The sequence below is a fragment of the Trichechus manatus genome, unplaced genomic scaffold, assembly GCF_000243295.1.
Source record: "Trichechus manatus latirostris isolate Lorelei unplaced genomic scaffold, TriManLat1.0 scaffold00101, whole genome shotgun sequence".
Taxonomy (NCBI): Eukaryota; Metazoa; Chordata; class Mammalia; order Sirenia; family Trichechidae; genus Trichechus; species Trichechus manatus.
In genome coordinates, this window is record NW_004444037.1 from 9,370,019 (window position 1) to 9,392,349 (window position 22,331).

General features: G+C 40.3%; 1 protein-coding gene across 18 annotated transcripts in view; it reads left to right on the forward strand.

The window, feature by feature from the left end:
- The first annotated feature begins 4,202 nt into the window (after nt 1–4,202).
- FRYL (FRY like transcription coactivator) overlaps nt 4,203–22,331 on the forward strand; it is a 281,765-nt gene continuing 263,636 nt past the window's right edge. For 15 of the 18 annotated variants that reach the window (XR_002825074.1, XM_023737373.1, XM_012557427.2 and 12 more), the window contains exon 1: nt 19,150–19,619. The gene's annotated coding sequence lies outside the window, so the exon portion shown is untranslated. Of the gene's footprint in view, nt 4,418–19,149; nt 19,620–22,331 lie in introns of those variants that run through there. The other 3 variants (XM_023737361.1, XM_004382915.2, XM_023737369.1) reach the window with 1 other exon arrangement.

The following is a 22,331-nucleotide window of genomic DNA, read 5'->3' on the forward strand; positions in this document are numbered from 1 at the left end:
CCTCTTTCTGCCTCAGTAAGTAGCATGTACTGAGCATAATTTAACCTTTCACTGAACACTGAAGATCTTTGAGTGATATTCTTAATGAACACCAGTTCTCATTTTATAATGAGAACACGTTATATATAAAAACCCATTTAAACATAAAAGGTGGAGACCTTGGGCATCCTTTGTAGAGGAGGAAATGTTTCTTGAAGTTTCTTTATAAAAATTAAATTACTATAAACTTATTTTCTTAATTTGACTCTTTTTTTTGTTAATGAGGGGCTGGGGAAGAGATTTTGGTTGACAACTTCTAGTAATTGGATTTTCCTTAATTTTACTGTAGAAATTTACTGGTTAATAGATGATATCCACCCATGAGCTTGAAGTAAACAAAGGATAAAATTGTGCCACTTATGGGTGGAATTTGGATATTCATTATACTCTCTGGAGAATGGAGACTTATTCATGATGTTTCTCCTTATTCTTACATCAGCACATAATAGCTGCTATATAAATGTGTGGTGAGCTGAAAAGAATTTGTAACAGAAAGATAACATAATTTTTCTGAGGAAAAATAATTACTGGCTAAACTATGGTAGTTCTTTGAGGGAGTAAATTTTTACATAAACAGGGAAAATAAGTGATCATAACATATTTCACCCTTTAAAAAACTTTAACAATGATCTATATGAAAGACTTTAAGAAAGCTTTAGTCACGTTGGCACATTGGGAGTGTATTTCTTCTTAAAGAATGGGGATCTGGCTTACAGATGGGTAACAAAGGTAGTGAGATAAAGTCCCTCTTATTGGTAAAGCACAAATTCTAAAGTTGACTAGGGTTGGAATTGGGATATTGTTTAGAAACACAGAACTTTCTTAAGAATGACCTGCACATTGTAATCTACAGGTTTGCAAATTTTCTAAATCCTTCCTCACTGTGAAATACCTATAGGAGTATTAGTACCAGGAAGCTGGGTATGTGGGCTAATAATAAATGATCCTATTGCGGCCAAGTGTGAAATAGTTAGGGAAAAATAATATAAACTGCACTTGTAAGATGATGATTTCAGTGTGGTAAGTATAAGGAATAAAATCTAGAGGTTTCTGAAGTTATGAGCTTAATATGCCAGTATAGCAAAACAGGCAATAACATGCTGGGCATCAAAAGCAGGTGTTTTAGAAAAAACTTGAAAACTTGACCTAGACCTTGAACAAAAGTTGCAGGTGTGTAAACACCTGAAATATTGGATGTCTTTATCTCCAGAAGATCATAGTAGATAGTAGACTATAGAATATTCTTATTCTTATTATATTCCAATGTAAATATTAGAACTCTAATTTGAATACTTGAAGCAATGTCAACACTTGATAGTAGTAAATTAGGAGAAAATCAGAAGTATTACCATATGCTGGCTGTAGTAAAAAAAAAATGGAATAAGCTGAGAGTAAGGGTTTAGTTATTGGCACTTAATGGGGGATTTATATTTGTGAAGGTTATATAAGTAGGACCTTGATTTTCTTGTCTTTTGCCAATCCCCACCCCCCCCCCCCGGCTTATATAAGACCTAACCACCTACAATATTGCCTTTTCTCATTCCTGCCTTTTGATATTTATGGGCATCCCTAGGACATTTCTCACGTGAGCTCACTGAAAACTCTGGCTGACTTCTGATACATCTTTCTTCCTCTCTTGCACTCATTTCTCTCCTGGGATACTGCTGGGCGCTGCCACTTTCTGGGTATCACTGGGTGCCAATGGGGTATCACTACAAACGAACTAAAGCCTCTGAGGTCCAAAATCCAAACCAAACCAAACCCACTGCCGATTGAGTCAACTGCAACTCACAGGACCCTATAGGACACAGTAGAACTTTTCCATAGAGTTTCCAAGGCTGTAACTCTTTTTTTTTTTTAATTGTGCTTTAAGTGAGAGTTTACAATTCATGTCAGTTTCTCATACAAAAATTTATACATACTTGCTATTTGACCCTAGTTGTTCTCCCTATACTGTGACAGCACACACCTCCTTTGCACCCCGGATTTCCAATGTCCACTCATCCAGCTCCTGACCCTCTCTGCCTTCTCATCTCACCTCCAGACAGGAGCTGCCCATTTAGTCTCATGTATCTACTTGAGCTAAGAAGCACCCTCCTCACGAGTATCGCTTTATGTCCAATAGTCCAGTCTAATCTTTGTCTGAAGAGTTGGCCCACGGGAATTGTTTCAGCTCTGGGCCAACAGAGAGTCCAGGGGCCATGTCTTCCAGGTTCCCTCCAGTCTCAATCAAGCCATTAAGTCTGGTCTTTTTACTAGAATTTGAGTTCTGCACCCCACTTTTCTCCTGCTCCGTCAGGGACTCTCTGTTGTATTCCTTGTCAGGGCAGTCATTGGTGGTAGCTGGGCACCATCTAGTTCTTCCGGTGTCAGGCTGATGCAGTCTCTGGTTTATGTGGCCCTTTTGTCTCTTGGGCTAATATTTTCCTTATGTCTTTGGTGTTCTTCATTCTTCTTTGCTCCAGGTGGGTTGGGACCAATTGATGCATCTTAGATGGCTGCTCACAAGCTTTTAAGACCCCAGACGCCACTCACCAAAGTGGGATGCAGAACATTTTCTTAAAAAACTTTGTTATGCCAATTGACATAGATGTTTCCTGAAACCATGGTCCTCAGACCCCTGCCCCTGCTGCTCTGTCCCTTGAAGTGTTGGTTGTATTCAGGAAATTTCTTAGCTTTTGGTTTAGTCCAGTTGTGCTGACTTCCCCTGTATTGTGTGTTGTCCTTCCCTTCACCTAAGATAATTCTTGTCTCCAAGACTGTAAATCTTTATGAAGCTGACTGCCAGATTTTTCTCTGCAGTGTAGCTGGTGGGTTCAAACCTCCAACCTTTCGATCAACACAGAGCGCTTAACCACTGCACCATCAGAGCTCATCTGAGGTCCAAAGTATCTCAAAATTCAGTAGCAAAGAGGAGGAAGATCACTTAACCGTTTTTCCCTAATGTTCTTAGGTGGGTACCAAAGTAGTAGCTGTGTAGTGTCTTGGACATTTTAGTGGCAACAGCCTTTTGGTTATTAAAAATTTCGGTGGGAAACTGGCTAAATCGTAATGGCAGACCCCACCAGACTGTCCGCAGAATCTCTCCTCTCCTTACGTGCCGCAGGGTCAAGCTTCTGGTGCCAAAATCCCTTTCCCTTTAGGTAGACGTGTTTTCTCCAGGGAGGCGCTACAGTCCCTCAGGGACTGTAACCTGGTGCCCGCTTGGGCTCAACCTGGCGGACTCCTGCTGCAGTTCTAGCAAGGGAGACTAACGTCCTCAGCATTGAGGTTGGCATTAGGGGGGTCATCTATTTAATCGTTTCAAAAAAAAAGTAACTTAGTTTTCATGACAAACGCCGTTATGAAAACTTAGTTTTCATGACAGACGTTAACTACATGGAATTTCTAATGGAGAGGATGTAAGTGATTTTTAAAACGAACAATAGCGAGAAAAACAAGACACCTCCAGGTCTGCAGGTACCTTAAAAACTCTTCCAGCTGGCGAAAAGCCAGTGGAATAAACGGAATGAGTAGAGTGGACAGTGAGTGAAAACTTGTTGAATAAAAAATGTCAGGGGGAATCAGTACTAGAATTTCAGGTCTTCCAACTCAATCTAACCACTCCATTCACTAGACCAGACCACGGGATGAGGATCCAAAGGATCCCAGCGCCAGCTCCAGATACATTGCTCATTTGGAGAACATTTTGAATTTTTTTCTTCTCCCTTTCCGGCTTTCCCCCAACACAGGCTGTGAATTTGTCCACGACCCCTACTAACATTTAAAGGCGCTTCAAAGAAGGCATAGTAGCGAGGACTTTGCGGCTGTATTTCTCAAACCCGTAAACGGAGAGCGGTAATGGGTATGAGCTGTGCAGACTTGCTCCTTCCTTGCCCAATCAGGTGCACAGGAAGATGTCATTTTACCAATAAAAATAAAGTTCGCTTTCCGGAGGCGGGAGGGCGAGCCTTGACTGCCAGTTCTCCAAAGCAACGATACAAGAGAGGACAGAGAGTGATGTAAGGTAGGACCAACCCGGGAAAGGGGGCGGGGTGGTGGTAGGATTAATTCTGAGCGGCGACCGAACCGGCCAGTCCAGGACAAGGATGGCTGTTCCTGTTGCAGTGTTTCTCGCCAATCAGGACGGCGGAGGAGTGGGCGGGGCGGGGAAGGGGTGGGGAGAGCTCGCAGCACCGCCGGGCGCCCGTAGGGCTCTGGGAGGGAGAGAGAAATCCGGTTAAAATCAGAGTCGGAGGGAGGTTTAACTGCTGATCGGTCCCGATCGGATTATTCCTTAAAGGGGACGCGCCATTGTCAAGAGAGCGGAGCTTGGGGCCCGAGGGCGGGGACCAGCGGCGCCTGAGGAGCGAGGCAGCCGCACTAAGACTGGGGACGGGTAGGTGTTGCCTAGGGAAAGGCGCTTCATTTCACTTTCTCTTCCAGCCCGGGGGCGGGCGCTGGGATGCTCGCCGGCCGAAGGCCACAGCCCCGGCGGGAGGCGAGGTCGCCGGCCCTCGGTCGGCTGCCCTTCCTGGTGGGAGCCGAGTGGGAGGTGGGCCAGGATGGCGGCGGGCTGCGCCGCTTGGGCCAAGATTCATAACGGACACCAAACAGCGGCGCAGCCCCCGCCTCAACCGAAAACCCGCGGGAGCGGCGGTGGGTCCGTGGGGAGCGTCGCGCGCCCGGCTCCCTTGAGCGCCCGCTCCCCTCGCGCGCGCCGCTGCCTCGCAGACTCGCGGGAGCCGCCCCGCAGGGAAGAAGGCGGCGGCCGAGGGGCAGAGGGAGGTTGGCGGCCGCGGCCTCACCTCCGGGGCAGTGAAGAGAGGGCGGAAGAGCAAACTTAGCGCGGCGGCTGGCGGTCCGGGGCGGGAGGGTGCGGCGGGGACCTGCGGAGCGCCCGGCTTTGTCCCCCCTTTCCTTGCTCTCGTCTCTCCGCCCACTGCGCGCTGCCGTGGGGCGGGGGTGCATAGGGAGGCGCTGTGCCAGCGCCGCTCCGGGCCGGCCGCGCACCCCCAGTCCTGGAGCTTTCTGAAGCCGGGGTAGACTCAGCCTACGCCACAGCCATCGCCCGCGGGCTGGACCGTCCTGTAGAGAGTGTATTTGCGGTTCTCTGTCTAGCACGGTCGTAGGCTGCCTGGGCGCTGAGCTCTTCGTTGCAACTTTTCTCCGCCGTTTGATGGAAGTTGTTGCTTCCGGGCGGCAGGTTCTTTGGGCAGGACCTCGTTTCCTGTGTCCAGGAGAGGCTGATTTCTAGCGCGAAAAGGTTCCTGGTTGTTGTCTGTCTTTCCTAGCATCCCATTTTCGTCCCTCGCCCCCTAAAATTACGTCTCTTGTGGATTTGCAATTATATGGAAGCATTAACCTCTTTCAGACGAAGATAATTTGAAAGTAATAAATGGGGGAACTTTTGGGGGGGGGTGCAAGGAAGCTACCATCCATTGCCGTGGAGTCAATTCCGACTCATAGCGACCCTGTAGGACAAAGTAGAACTGCCCGATAGGATTACCAAGGCTGTAAGTCTTTTCGGAAGCTGACTGCCGTATCTTTCTCCCGGGGAGCAGCTTGTGGGTTCTAACCACAGGCTTTTAGGTCAGCAAGCTGACTGCTTAACCACTACGCCACCAGAGCTCCTTCACGAAAGCTAGGTAGAGCCAAATTTGCCTTACTTAAATTTTAAACTGTGAAAAGTATTGCTTGAATCCACTGGCGGAGGTTTTTTGGAAGGTTTGGGGGTGGGGGAAAGAAACAGGTTGCCAGGGTCAATAGGATTGGGGAGGTGGTGAGGAGACTTTTGATGGAAATAAAATTGGTTTTGTTAAATTCTGTCTAGCAGTTATCTTCTGTAAAGTTGATTTCTACTACTAAACTATATTGTTGTAGTCAATATAAATTACTAATGACAACTTCATTTACTTTTGATAAAACAAGTATGTACCAGAAACGCACTGCAGTCGACACGACTCTGACTTAGTGACCCTATAGGACAGAGTAGAACTGCCCCATAAGGTTTCCAACGCAGTAAATCTTCACGGAAGCGGACTGCCACACCTTTTTTCCTTGGGGCGCTGGTGGGATCAGACCGGCTAACCTTTTGGTTAGCTGAGTGCTTAATCATTGTGCCACCAGTGCTCCTAAAACAAGTATAAGAGGCTTTTTATTTTGGGCACTATGCTGTGCTATACCTGTGGATACTTGCTAAAGGAATCATATTTAGAAATAGCACACCACTTGTTAGAGACCTTATTTAGAAGAGGAATGTTATCTTAAGCACTCATTTTTTTGACAGTTTCTTCGTGTGCAATACTTTGTACAGTACTTGCATATGCAAGTTACAACTTTATAAACAAAGTAGCAGTGGGTGTGTTATTCTCTGGTCTTTTTTTGCTACTCGTTATCAAAAATAGCATTCCATCCTGTTTTCTCTTCCACTCTGAGTTATTTTGTAAAATAACTTCTTTAGAAGAGTGAATTTTGTTGGAACACCTGGCCGGGTGTTTTTTTTTTAAAGTAGTACTAACAGCTTCTCAGAAGTGTTCATTGATTAGCTTACAGTCTAGTAACTTTCAGAGTAACAACAAAGGAGAAACTATACTTAGGATACTGAAAAACAGCTTCAGATAGTGATGTTTAAAATATACTTTATTCTCACCTATAGAATTCAGGAAATGCAGACACAAAAACACGGTCTTTTTTAGTAATCTTGACAGTATCTTGCATTGCTACACCTAATTTTCCTTTTTTTTTTTCTTAATCCTTCTGTGTGATAAGGATGTCAGGCCAGCTTCCAGCATAATCTTCCTGTCCATCTCATAATAGAAAGTAGAAGTTTAAAAACAAGTTTCCAATTTTTGAAAAATTATTTACTTATTTACCAACTTATTTAAACAATACCCATTGCTATGGAGTCGATTTCGACTCATAGCTACCCTGTAGGACAGAGTAGAACTGCCCCATAGGGTTTCCAAGGCTGTAATCTTTATGGAAGGCGACTCACATCTCTCCTTTGGAGTGGCTGGTGGGTTCCAACTGCTGACTTTTTGATTGGCAGCTGAGCGCTTTACGACTGTACTTCCAGGGCTCCTATTTAAGCAATAGAGAATTTCTGAACTTTTAAAAGAGCACGTATTCAAGAAAATGTTCAGGAAGAATTGTCTTTGAAATATCTAGGCTGTGTTTTCTGGAAAACATATTTTTCCTGTGTGCTTTTCACATTGTTTTAAACACATTGTTTTAGATGTACATAATGCCAGGACATTTCTTGAGTCGTGAACTGTTCTGTGAGTTCCTTGGGAGCTAGGGCTGTCCTCCGTTTCTGTTTAGATTCACTGTGTCACTTAGCACCTCTCTAGTGTCCAATAAATGTATTGTCTTAGGTTTTACATTTGTGACACAAAAAGGTATCTTTCTACAAAGGCTGCTGAAGATACTTTTTTTTTTTTTTTAAAAAAACAAAAACAAAAAGCCTCTCTAAAAAATTTACACCAAAGAACAGGAATTGGTTTGATGTCTTGGGGGAAGATATGTTAATCTAGATGCTCTTTATCCTGTGTATAAAGTTGTGGCTTAATTGTTTATAGTATCTCCTCCACAGACATCTTTTGTGATAGTGATCACTTACTGTCACAATTGATTTAAGGAATGTTATGGGAAGATAAAGTAGAAGTGGATGACAGTCATTGCTTTCAGAGGTATACAGTTTAATGGGAAGATGCAAAATTATCACTCATAGAAAAAAGCCAGTGCATATCTCATCTCAGTACAATAACAAGTGTAAAGTAACAGTGACGTGGGATTTATGCCAAAATGGTAAAGGAATATTGGAGTGATAGAAGAAAGCCAGGTGAGGTGGGAAAATGTTCATGGCCCCGGTGGTGCAGTGGTTAAGCATTTGGCTGCTAACCAAAAGGTCAGCAGTTCGAATCCACTAGCTGCTCCTTGGAAACCCTATGGGGCAGTTCTACCCTGTCCTGTAGGGTCTCTATGAGTTGAGTTGACTAGATGGCAGGTGTTTTTTTTTTTTTTTTTTAAAGAGATTATAAAAATATTTTTTAGGGGGTGGGCTGGGTGTAATCTTTCTACTTGAACTATTTTTAATCTATGAAATTTTTTGGAGGGGGGCAGAGCATGTGCTCTGAATTTCTGAAACTATTCTTTCTCATAAGAGGGATCATCTATCTAGCCCAGCTCAAATGTCATCTCTGCAAGCTCTTCCTCTGTTCTCCTAATCAGCAGTGATTACTTTTTCCTCTTGCTGCTGTGAAACTCTCTTCATACAAACCATAGTCTGACTTGTATTATGGTGTATATATTTCCTTCATTAGATTATGGACTTTGGTAAAAGCCATTAACAAAAGTTGGAGCCTTTTTATTATTACGTGGGGTTGCCATGAGTTGGAATTGACTTGAGGTCAACTAACAACAAAGAACTTTAGCAGCTTTATTAGCTCACCAGTGTTCTGTAAAGCATTGACTGTAAAGGAGTTCAAATTTAGTTTTATTTGGGGACTGTGCATATGTATACTCATAGGAAAAAAAATTTTTTTCCCCTTATCACTAAAGTTTCACATGCTCATTCTAAAAAATTGATATGAAAGAAATGTGTAATTTACAAATTAGAAGTTCCCCATAACGCTGCCCTTATCACACTATAACTATTATTAATGGTTTGGTGTTTATTTTACCAGTTTTTTGTCTTCTTTTACCTTTAGATAGGACTGCCTTAAACTGTCTATTGTACATGAAAAATTTTAATGAGTAAGATTTGTTTACTGGGAATGGAAAAAGGTAATTAATTTTTATGTACTTTTATATTATTTCTCCAGGCTCAGTAATTATGATTCCTTTGACCTTTTCTTAGGATACAGGGCTGCCTGTATTCTAAATGTAGCTTCCATAATCATTTCAAAAATTGATCAAGACCTGTATGTCTGAACAGTTTACATGCCTTTACACTAAAATAATTTTGGAGTATGTACTCTAAGCATAGATTCTCCTTACCTCTTGATTCTTCTCATCTCTAGGAGAGCATTATGAACTGCTTTAAGACTTCCAACAGGCACTCCTCACACTACTTCAAGGAAGAATATAGGAGGATATTATTTGTTTATGATCAAGTCACATATGGAAGTTTTGTTATAACCTTACGTTGCTCATTCTATAAAGGGAGCTATAATACAGGTTGTTGAAGTAGGTGAGAAGATTCTATTGCTTTAGGTACTTCTTTAAGCTTGTCCAGAGGGAAAAAAGGTTTTCCAAAGGTTCCTAAATAAAAAGCTCAGTGGCAAGGAGCTGAGTTATTGAGGACTACTGTACATGTTGTGTAGGCATTAAGGGTGATAGGGTTAGTCTGTCTTCTATCAAGTTATGAACACCTCTGAATAAAAAAAAAAAACAGAAACAAACCCATTGCCATCGAGTCGATCCTGACTCATAGCGACCCTACAGGACAGAGTAGAATTGCCCCATAGGATTTCCTAGACTGTAAGTCCTTACAGAAGCAGACTACCACATCTTTCTCCCACAGAGTGGCTGGTGTGTTCAAACTACTGACCTTTTGGATGTCAGGCACTTAACCACTGTGCCACTAGGCCTCCTGTAAGACTGTCTCTGAGTAGGAGCCTTAAATGGACAAATACAGAATAGTACATGCGGATTAAAGGTAGCTTAAACAACATTCACTCCTAGGTAAACTTATTATTCACTCTTCTTTGTTTATTTTTCTGCATAGCTTCTTTAAAAGTGTCCTAGCAAACAAGCCTGGATTTCTACAAAAGGTGGTTTAGAGCCCATGGAACATGTTAAATTAAACCTGCAAGCCTTAGAATTGTTTTTTTGGGATTGCAAACATTTCTATTCCTGTAAGGCAGGATATCTGTGAAATTCTGCAAACAGTATCTTTTTAATACCTTACAAGGAACATCCATTTCAAAGAACACCATTATAAGACTGCTTCTGTATCCTAGCAGATAACTCATACTTTGCTGATAGAGTAGTAACACATTTTTTTAAGCTGAAAATGGTATTATAAATAGATGCATTTACTAGCATTTTTTATGTTATGAAGATATATATATATTTTTAAAACACTTGTATTGAAATGCAATGCAAAGTGGTCCTAACTTTTTTGCAAAGTAGACCTTTTTCCTCCCTGTTGATCAATCTTTGTGGGGAAAGAATTGGATTGTTAAGAGTTGGACCTTGTAGGACTGTCAGTGATGGGGTCAACAAGGCCAGGAAGAGTATCTGACAGTGGGGTAGATCCTGTGGAGTTTTACCATAATGTAGCAATTTTGATTTGTCAAGTTTTATAAAGAATCAATTTTTTAAAAATACTAGCTTTATTGAGATGTAATTCACATCCCATATTTCACCTACATAAAGTATACAATGCCGTAGTTTTTAGTATATGCAGAGTTGTATAACCACCACCACAATCAATTTTAGAACTTTTTCATCATGTATTACTCCTACCTCTCAGCCCTTGCTGTTTATTGTGATTGAGTTGATTCCAACTTACGATGAATCTATGTGTACAGAGCAGAACTGCTCCATAGGATTTCCAAGGCTGTGACCTTTCGGAAGCAGATCGCCAGGTCTGTCTTCAGAGATGCCTCTGAGTGGGTTTGAACCACCAACGTTTTGGCTTTGGGCCACCCAGACACTCTCTCTTAGCCCTAGGCTGCCACTAATCTGCATTCTGTCTTTATATGCTTGCCTATTATGGACATTTCATAAAAATGAAGAATTACATTTTAATAAATATATATTGCTATATAAATTGGCTTTTCTCAATGTAAATCCAAGGAGAAGAAGAACTTTCATGATGTGTGTAGCTCCAAGTTTATAAAGATTTTCTTTGAAGGGGATTTATCTAAATTCTTATGCCGTCCAAGCCTGGAGAATAATGGAGAAGACAGATTTTTTCCCATATGAAAATCAGAAGACTGACTTTGGAGATGCTTCTTTATACCCATTAATCATTTGGTGACTCCAAGTAAACAATTTATATCTCAAGTTTTGCATACTGAACTTAAATAAAGGATAATACTTTAAAAGAAGTTGAAGGTACTTAATAAGAATTCTAATCACTTCTGAATATAATGTTACACTTACCTTATTGGTTCAAAATGTGTTGTGCAACCTACTATTTATTTGAGCAACTTTGCAGGTTGATCGCGATAAACTTGTATAGCCCCTGCACAATGCTGGTGCCTATTGATAGCTTGATCACTATAATCATAGGTAGTTTTGCAAATGGTTAAGCACTGGACTACTGAAAGGTTGGTGCCTCCAATTCACCCAGAAGTGCCTTGGACAACTGGCAGTCTGCTTCAGAAAGGTCCCAGTGTTGAAAACCTTACGGAGCAGTTTTTCTCTGCACACGTGGGGTCTCCATGAGTCAGAATCGACTTGGCAGCAACTAACAATAACACACTAGTAATTATTTTCCATCTTGTAATAATACTAGCTAACATTTATCGACTGCTTATTTTGAGCTAAGTAATATAAGCACTTTATATGTTGTTGTTGTTAGGTGCCATCGAGTCGGTTCAGACTCATAGTGACCATATGTACAATAGAATGAAACACTGCCTGGTCACGTGCCATCCGCACAATTGTTGCTATGTTTGAGCCCGTTGTTGCAGCCACTGTGTCAGTCCATCTCATTGAGGGTACTTTATATATACTTTTATTTTTATTTTTTATTGTGCTTTAAGTGAAAGTTTACAATTCAAGTTAGTCTCTTATACAAAAATTTATGCATACATTGTTATGTGACCCTAGTTACTCTCCCTGTACTATGACAGCACAGTCCTTTTTTCCACCCTGGATTTCCAGTGTCCATTCAACCAGCTCCTGACCCTCTCTGCCTTCTCATCTCACCTCCGGACATGAGCTGCCCATTTAGTCTCCTGTATCTGCTTGAGCTAAGAAGCACACTCTTCACCAGTATCATTTTATGCCCCATAGTCCAGTCTAATCTTTGTCTGAACAGTTGGCCTCGGGAATGGTTTTAGTTTTGGGCTAAAAGAGAGTCCAAGGGCTGTGTCTTCCGGGTCACTCCAGTCTAAGTCAGACCATTAAGTCTGGCGTTTTATATGTACTATCTTTTAATGTGAAAGAATGCAGTGTATTTTTTGATAATTTTTTGTAATTATCTCCATGTTTAATAGTTTTAAAGGCTTCTGATCATTCTTTCTCTTCTAAAGATTATTTTGAATGACTGTTTTTGATCAAACCTAAGACACTTTGTTGCTGGTGCTTCCTTGAACTTTCCTGGAGGTATCAGCAAAAGGTTTTCACACAGCCGCATCCTGGCTATTGGATGGCGACAATTAGATCTTCCGTAGCATCCATACTTCAGAGAGGTGAAAGGGATTTTTTTAAAAAAGACGTTTGCGAATTGGTGAAATAGAAACATTAGTTTGTTCACTTGCTGCAAGGCCAAAAAAACCCAAACCCATTGCCGCTGAATGGATTCTGACTCATAGGGACCCTATAGGACAGAGTAGAACTGCCCTGTAGGGTTTCCAAGGAGTGGCTGGTGGATTTGAACTGCTGACCTTTTGATTAGCAGCCGAGCTCTTAACCACTTTGCCACCAAGGTTCCTACTGCAAGGCAGCCTCATTTAAAACATTTTTTTTCTTGTGGTAATATATATACACCCACTGTCATTGAGTTGATTCCAACTCATAGCAACCCTATAGGATAGAGCAGAACTGCCCCATAGGGTTTCCAAGTGGCTGGTGGATTTGAACTGCTGACTGGTTAGCAGCTGAGCTCTTAACCACTGCGCTACCAGGATTTAATATATGTGACATTAAATTTACCATTTTGACCCTCTTTAAGTGTACAGTTCAGTGTATTAAGTACCTTCACAATGTTGTGCAGCCATTACCACTGTTGACAAAACTTTCATCACCTTAAACAGATTCTGTACCCGTTAAGCAATTTCTCCCATTTCCCCCTCTCCCCAGCTCCTGGTAACCTCTAATCTACTTTCTGTGTCTGTATGTTTGCCTATTCCAGATATTTTATGTAAGTGGAATGCTACAATATTTGTTTTTTTGTGTCTGGCTTATTTCACGTCAAGGTTTTCAAGGTTTATCCATGTCATAGCATGTATTGGAACGACATTCCTTTTTTTAGCTGAGTAATATTCCATCATATGTATATACCACATTTTGTTTATCCATTTATCTGTTGATGGACACTTGGGTTGTTTCCATCAGCAGCCTCATTATTTAGATTGTAAAATGTTTATAGGTATGTTTTGAAGCCCAAATGAATTTCAATGTACTATTTCATCTCATTCTCAGGATTCCTATTCTTTGGCAGTGTTTTTTATTTTGTTTTGGTATGTCTCTTTATTTCATGGTAAATCAGAGGTGATTTAATTTAGTTCAGTGCTAGAGCATGCTGGAAATATACTAAGTAGAATTTGTGATTTTGTTCTCCATATTAAAATTTAAGATGGGTGATGCTGCCTTTAATATGGTATAAAAAAAAAAAAAGTTTGATGGTACCGTTCATGTTTCTAGGCTGAGTCAGTGCATTCATAACAATTTATTTGCAGAGGAAACTTTAGCCTTTGGAGTCCTCTGTCAGCAGTATACGGATCGTACCGTATTTTATTCTGTTTTGCTGTCGAGATAATTCCTTTTAAAATTATGTTTGGTTTTGGGGGTTGATTTGCTGATTACTTAATTATCTGCTCTCTTTGTTTGCTCTCATTACACTTGCTTGTAGTAGTTCCCTTCTCTTTCTAATTTGATATTTTAAGTGTGCTATGGAAACAGAATTGATAACCACAGTTGTTAAAGACAGTGGATAAAAATGACAGAAGGCTCTGGGTGAGGATCCAAAGGACTTCTGTGCAGGGAGCTTTAGTGCTCAGGCCTTGTTATGTTGGTTTTTACTGCTTAGAGGATTTTTGCTTCTTTCCTTGTTTTAGGTAGGTTATGCTTCTGGATAGCAGAAGGTGTTGTAAGTGAGGTATAATTACCTTATGGATGTTTAACTTCACCTTAATAATGGGCCTCTTAAAATTGTGACTTATTAAGCCTGACTCAAGTGGATAAGGAATTTAACTGTTCTTCCTTTTTGAATGTCTTGATATTTTTCTTGCAAGAACCATCACAAACCCTAAGCTTGTATACCAGGATACTTGTATGCAATGGTATATTGTTTGTAATCACGTTTAACCTGAAGCATCTATTATTGAATCTAACATAATTCCATGAGCAGCAGCAGTTGTGGTTAGCTGCTGCTGAGTTGTCCCCTGACTTATGGCGACCACATCTGCAGTGGAATGAAACGCTGCCGGGTACTGTACCCTCCCCACAGTCAGTTGCAGATAAGACTGTTGTGATCCACAGAGTATTCACTGGCTGATTTTTGGAAGTAGATAGCCAGGCCTTTTTTCCTGATCTGTCTTAGTCTGGAAGCTCTGCTGAAACCTGTTCGGCATCATAGCAACAAGTAAGTCTCCACTGATGAACAAGTCGTAGCTGTGCGTGAGGTGCATTGGCTGGAAATTGAACCCAGGTCTCCCGCATGGAAGGTAAGAATCTACCACTGAACCACATTGTCCTCCTGAGCAGCAATTAGAGGACTTAAAGAACTACAAGGTAGCATGTGAAGTAGCCACATGCTCCTGTTATCTAAATGTTTATTTTTAAACTGGATGTTTTAGTAATCTGTTTTCTTTGAGGTAAAATTATCTTTGAATATGCCCTTCTCTCTGTGCTGGTGATGACTTAGACCATGTTTTGTATTTAATTTTCCTGGCAGCACTCAAGCCATAGTATATATTCAATAAACACTTGGTAGTTTTAGCCATGCATTTCTTTATTGTTGTTTAACATTTTCCTGTAGTAGAACTCATGAGTCATAGTGTTATAGAGCTGGAATGTCCTTAAGAATTACCTAGTACAACTCCTAGATTTTGTAGATAAGGATGAGATTGTGATTTAAACCATGAATAGAATTGAGTTCTTTTGATTTTTAGTCCAGTGTTTTTCCTACTCTAATGTATTGCTTCCCCAAGTAAAAAATTTAAGGTGTGGGATGATGTCTTAGATTTTTATTTAAGAGGAATATAAAAATTTTATCTCATACTACATCAGTTTAATTGAGCCTGCATTCCCACTGTTGTTGTTGTTAGGTGCAGTGGAGTTGGCTGTGACTAAGTACGAGGGAACGAAACACTGCCTGGTCCTGCGCCATCCTCACCTTCGTTGTTATGCTTCAGCCTATTGTTGCAGCCACTGTGTCAATCCATCTCTTTGAGGGTCTTCCTCTTTTTCGCTGACCCTCTACTTTACCAAGCATGATGTCCTTCTCCAGGGACTGATCCCTCCTGATAACATGTTCAAAGTATGTGAGACGTAATCTCGCCGTCCTTGCTTCCAAGGAACAGTCTACTTCTTCCAAGACAGAGTTGTTGTTCTTTTGGCACTCCATGGTATATTAGGTATTCTTTGCCATCACGACAATTCAAAGGCATCAGTTCTTCTATCTTCTATATTCATTGTCCAGCTTTTGCATCCATATGAGGCAATTGAAAACACCATGGCCTGGGTCTTGTACACCTTAGTCTTTAAGGTGACATCTTTGCTTTTTAACACTTTAAAGAGATCCTTTGCAGAAGATTTGCCCAGTGCAATGCATCTTTTGATTTCTTGACTACTGCTTCCATGGGTGTTGATTATGGATCCAAGTAAGATGAAATCCTTGACAACTTCAGTCTTTTCTTTGTTTATCATGATGTTGCTTATTGGTCCAGTTGTGAAAATTTTTGTTTTCTTTATATTGAGGTGTAATCCATACTGAAGCCTGTGGTCTTTGATCTTCATCAGTAAGTGCTTCAAGTCCTCTTCACTTTCAGCAAGCAAGGTTGTATCATCTGCATATCGCAGGTTGTTAATGAGTCTTCCTCCGAGTCTGATGCTGCATTCTTCTTCATATACTCCATCTTCTTGGATTTTTTTCTCAGTATGCAGATGGAATAAGTCTGGTGACAGGATACAACCCTGATGCACACCTTTCTTGACTTTAAACCACGCAGTATCCCCTTGTTCTGTTCAAACGACTGCCTCTTGATCCATGTACATGTTCCTTATGAGCACAATTAAGTGTTCTGAAATTCCCATTCTTCGCAGTGTTATCCATAATTTGTTATGATCCACACGGTCGAATGCCTTTGTATGGTCAATAAAACACAGGTAAACATCTTTCTGGTATTCTCTGCTTTCAGCCAGGATCCGTCTGACATCAGCAATGATATCCCTGGTCCACATCCTCTTCTGAATTCCCAGTATATGTCTGTTTAATTATTGTAAACCATCAGCCTGTCAGTTTGGTGGCTTGCATGTTGCTATTAAGCTATGGTAGTGGTATTTCAAATAACAGCAGGGTCATCCGTGGTGGACAGGTTTCAGCAAAGCTTCCAGACTAAGATAGACTGGGAAGAAAGGCCTGGTGATCTACTTCTGAAAATCAGCCAGTGAAAATCCTATGGATTGCAACAGTATATTGTCCCATATAGTGCTGGAAGATGAGCCCTCTAGGTTGGACCAAAAATACACAGTGGCTGCAACAAAGGGACTGGAGCATACTAACAATCATGAAGATGGCACAGGGCCAGGCAACATTTTGTTCTGTTGTACACAGGGTCACATGAGTTGGAGCCAACTTGACAGCAACTAGAAATAATTTATTATAAATTTTATATATAATGTACAAAATAAGACATTAACAAAAAATTGAAGAATGAGAGAAAGATGAAATAAATATTTTAGAGCAGTTTAAAATGTATTATTCCCATGGTTTTGATCGCATTTAAAATATTTATAGTTTATTAAGTAAGAGAAATGTGATTGACTATGCCACATCTGATGAGATCATCACTTAAAGAAAAGTTTCTATTATAGACTGACAGCAAATTACAAAAATAGTATAGGGAGTCCTGTGTAACCTTCATTCAGCTTCCCCTAGTGGTAACATCTTACATAACTGTGGTATAATATCAAAACCAGGAAACTGACATTGGTGCAGTACTGTTAACTAGCCTTAAGCAAATTTCACCAGTTTTTAATGCACTGTGTGTATAGTTCTATGCAATTTGATAACATTTTGTGTATGCATTTGTGTAATCACCATTATGATCAAGATACAGAACTGTTCTATCACCACCAAGAGACTACCTCATGTAGATTAAGGCCTGCCCACCTCCCTTGCTCATCTCATCCCTGTTCACTGGCAACCACTAGTTTGTTTTCTTTCTCCATACTGTGTCATTTTGAGAATGTTACATAAATCAGATCATACAGTAAGTAGCTTTTTGTGATTGGCCTTTTTCATTCTGCATAATGCCCTGGAGATCCATCCAAGTTGTTGCATGTATCAATAAAAAAAAGACAAAACACCAAACCCGTTGCCTTGGAGTCGATTCGGACTCATAGCGACCCTATAGGACAGAGTAGAATTGCCCAGTAGGGTTTCCAAGGAGCGGCTGATGGATTTGAACTGCCGACCTTTTGGTTAGCAGCCGAGCTCTTAACCACTGTGCCACCAGGGCTTCATGTATCAATAGTCATTTCTTTTTGTTGCTGAGTAGTATTCATTGTATGAATGGATACACCAGAGCTTAACTGTTCACCCTGTGAAGAACATTCTTTTCATTTTTGACTACTACGAATAAAGCTGCTGTGAACATTCATGTACAGGTTTTTTTATATGAACATAAGTTTTCATTTCTCTGGGATAAGTGCCCAAGAGTGCAATTGCTGGAGTGTATTGTAAGTGTAGTGTTTAGTTTTATAAGAAACTGCCAAACTAGTTTCCAGAGTGACTGTACATACCACCAGCAAGGTATGAGTGATCCAGTTTTTCCACATCTTTGCCAGCTTTGGGATTATCACTATTTTTTTAATCACTGTTTTAATTTATTAATTCTAATAGGTGTGTAATGATGTGTCATTATGGCTTTTATTTGCCTTTTTCCAGTGTAGCTATTGATGTTGAACATCTTTTCATGTATCTGTATATTCTCTTTGGTGAAATGTCTGTTCATGTATTTCCCCATTTTCTAACTGGATTGTTTATTGTTGAGTTTTGAGAGTTCTTTATATATTGTAGATACAAATCCTTTGTCTGATATGTGGTTTGTGAACATTGCACTCATGTCCTCCACTCGTCAGCTGTAGCTTTTTTTCTTTTCATTGTCTTAGCTGGGTCTTTCACAGAGCACAGTTTTAAATTTTGATAAAGTCCAGTTTATCATTTTTTTCTTTTATGAATTGTGCTTTTGGTGTCAAGTCTGTGATCTCCCCTCCTGGGTTCTGAAGATTTTCTTCTGACAGTTTTACAGTTTCATGTTTTACAAGATAATCACTTTTTTAACATAACAATTTTCGATAACGACCTGATATTGGTAATGGAGCAGTTGCCAGCTCTGCATTTTTTTGTTGCTTGCTTGTATTTTGCTTTATTAATACTATGTTTTTTCTTAAAAATTTTGCTGTATTATTACTGTGTTTTTTTTAAAGAATCTTGTTTTAAAATTCATTTGTCTGTGTGTGTTAGCATAATTCAAATGAGATCATGTAATTGCAAATCTATTCATTTGGGCACAGGTAAACTGCAGGATGCTACAGTGTGCTGAACGTGAACAGAGAAGTGAGGGCGCTCAGCCAGCTGCTCTAGGGTGTAGCACTGCCACCTTTCCTTTAGGACACCTTTACCTGCTGTAATCAGTGTCAGTATTTTAAGCTAGAAGAGATATAATACAGGACATTAAAAGCAAACCAAACCCATTGTCGAGTCTGTTCTGACTCATAGAGACCCTATAGGACAGAGTAGAATTGCCCCATAGGGTTTCCAAGGAGTGGCTGGTGGATTCAGACAGCCAGACTGTTTGCTTAGCAGCCCTGCTCTTAACCACATTGCCACCAGGGCTCCAATACAAGACATTAAAAAAAAAAAAAAAAAATCCAAACCCATTGCTGTAGAATTGATTGCGATTCATAGAGACCCTATAAAAACAAAACAAAACAAAACCCAAACCTGTTGCTGTCGAGTCGATTCTGACTCATAGTGACCCTATAGGACACAGTAAAACTGCCCCACAGGTTTTCCAGGGAGTGACTGGTGGATTCAAACTGCCAACCTTTTGGTTAGCAGCCATAGCTCTTAACCACTGTGCCACCAAGGCTTCTATAGGACATTAGTTGCTTACAAAATTGTTAGAAGGGCTTAGCAGCAGGTTTTAGGCCAAATTTAGGTTTGCCTGGAAAGCAACACAGAGGTAACCCATAAGGGGAACTCTGAGGGCGCCATGGAGCCATGCTGGAATCCAGAGCTTGTGCCACTGCTGCTGATGCTGTGCTTGCCTCTAGACACTCTGGAAACTGGAGGAGAGACCACAAACTGCAGTCCCGAATTAGGGAGTCAGATTAACAGTCCTCCGCTGCTGCTGCTGCCACTACCACGCTGCTTTTCGTCACCCAGGAATCTGCAGGATAGACACTGGAACAATGCTGTAGAGAAGCCCCACACTTCTACAACCATGCTTACCCCGAAGGCACCCAAAAAGGTATCCTTCAAATTGTCCATGAATACATTTAATTGGTGGAATCTAATTAATATTCAGTGTCCTAGCTGTGAGGAAAGGAGCCCTGGTAGTGCAATGGTTAAGCAGTTGGCTGCTAACTGGAAAGATTGTCAGCTCGAACCCACTCAGCAGCTCTGCAGGAGAAAGACCTGGTGATCTGCTTCCGTAAAGATTCAGAACAAAAAACAAATCCATTGCCATAACAACCATGTAGGACAGAATAGAACTGTCTCATAGGGTTTCCAAGGATTCGAACTGCCAACATTTTGGTCAGCAGCCACACTTTTAACACTGTGCCACCAGGGCTCTGCCATAAAGATTACAGTCTAGAAAACCCTATGGGGCAATTCTGCTCTGTCACATGGGATCACTATGAGTCCAGATCGACTTGACAGCACCTGACAAAAACAACAGTGTGAAAGAAGCCTAGGAAAATGTAGTTGTTAGATTTTCAGTCTCTCCAAAAGGAAGGTAGAATGGAGGTCGAGTGAGTCAGTCTAGAGCGTTGAGCATACATCACAGAAATGACACAAGACTGAAGCATTCTGATGCAGGGGCCAAGTGAGGGGGCCAGTGTCAATCTCATATATCAAATATTCGGTTTTTGAAGAACTTACTCCAAAGTAAGAAAGTAGAAAAGTACTTCTACTTTTTTATACCCATAGGTTTTCTATTTTCTGCTTAAATTTTAAATTTAATATAAGAAATATGTATAATCCTCTAGTATCTTTTATTTTATTCCAGTGGCTTGATCATCTTGCCCATGAGGGATGCATGTACCCCATTTTGAACTTAATGCATTTTGTATGATTAGGTAGTAGAAGCATAGTAGGTCTGATCTTTTGTCCAAGATTTAAAATGTATCTTAATATCTCCTAGTTTATGAAACCATAGCTTTCCTTTTTACAAATGTACACATGTAAAATGTTACTGTTTTAGAAAACACTTATTAAATTCAGTCGACATTTTTCTGTCATATTGTTGGGACCTGAGCCTTCTCTTTAACACCCAGCTCTCCCTGGAGAGTAATGCAAAAGAAGTAGGTCTTCTCCTAGAACTGTACTTTTGGCCCCGGAGCCCACACAGCCATTAGTCATCACTTTGCTGCCTGTTTGTCAAAAATAATTAAAGTTTAATTTGCTGTATTGCATTTTTTTGGATTTTACTCCTGGATGTATCAAATGACTTTTTTTTTTTTTTTTGCATAAAAACAAAAATGAGACTTACAGAAATCTTTGCAAAAACTGGTTTTATACGGACTGTGATGGCATTCAATTTAAAATGCAATAAAATGAGTTATATGAAAAATTTTGAGTATGTGTTATGTACATTTTCCTATTGAGAGGCCCATAGCTTTCATCAGATTCTTAAAGGAAGAGCTTAACCTAGGAAAGGTTAAAATGGCCACTCTACTGGTATAAGTTAAATTAAGACTTTTGCCAACTCTTAACACTTAGGCTTCTTCTGCCATCAATCACAGACCTCCTTGTTGATCTCCATCCTGTAATTGTAGCCTTTTTAGGGTCATAAAAAGTAAATAATTTAATTTTACCAAAGTGTTTAGGGAAGGGCCAAGGAACATCCAAGCAATTCATTATTAGATGAAAGGGGACAACTGGAAGTTGATTGTATCAAAAAAATAGAAGGATATATTCACATATGATTGTTGGGATCCTGGAAAATAATTGGGCTATGTTTCAAGACCTTAAAATGTTTATAATCTCTAATCTATTACACTTAGGAGAATTTACCTGAATGCTTGAGATAGTTATAAAATTAAATACATGTTCAAATATGAAACCAAAAATTGTGCAGTTTTAGAAAGGAATCTACAAATTTAAACTCTGTAATTCATCTAAAATATGTTAGAGATGATTCGGAGACACAAAAGTGTTCGATAGTCAAATCTGATATATAACTTTTGCACATAATTTTAGCCTTATTTTTTTAATGTATGACTTCTCATATACTAAAGCTAAATGGAATGTAGCATGATGTAGAGATTTAAAAATCCTTTTTAAAAAGAGTATATTATCCAGAGAGATCTCAGATATAAAGGGATGAGAGGACAGGTGTTTTTGAAGTAGAGGGGTAAGAAAAGCCTCACTTTTTGTACGCCTCTCCCCAGTACATAAACACACGCTATAGGAGACAGAGGAGTGAGGGCTTTAGAAACAAGCTGGTGGAGGCTATTTGAATCCTGGTTCTACTTGTTCATTTCCACAAACATTTATTGAGTACCTCCTTATAAGCCCCGGTACTTTGGGGGTAAGTTATTGAAATTCTCTGCAAGGGCCTCGGTAGCCTCATATTCCTCGTGTATAAAATGAATAAAAAATAACTTCCCCCATTGAGTTGTAAAGACTAAATAAAATTATATAAATGAAGCACATAACATAGTGCTTGTGGTAGGCAGAATAATAGCCTCCCAAAGATATTTCATGCCCCAATCCCTAGAACCTGTGAATATGTTGTGTTACATGGCAAAGGGGAATTAGGTAACAGCTGGACTTAAAGTTGTTCATCAGTTGACCTTAACCTAGGGAGATTGTCCTGGATTACTGGATAGGCCCAGTGTAATGAGAGTAGTCTTTACAAGTGGAAGCAGAAGGTAGAAGAGTCAGAATCAGAGAGAGGGCCCCATGAGAAGGACTCGATAGGCCATTGCTGGCTTTGAAGATGAAAGGGTGCCAT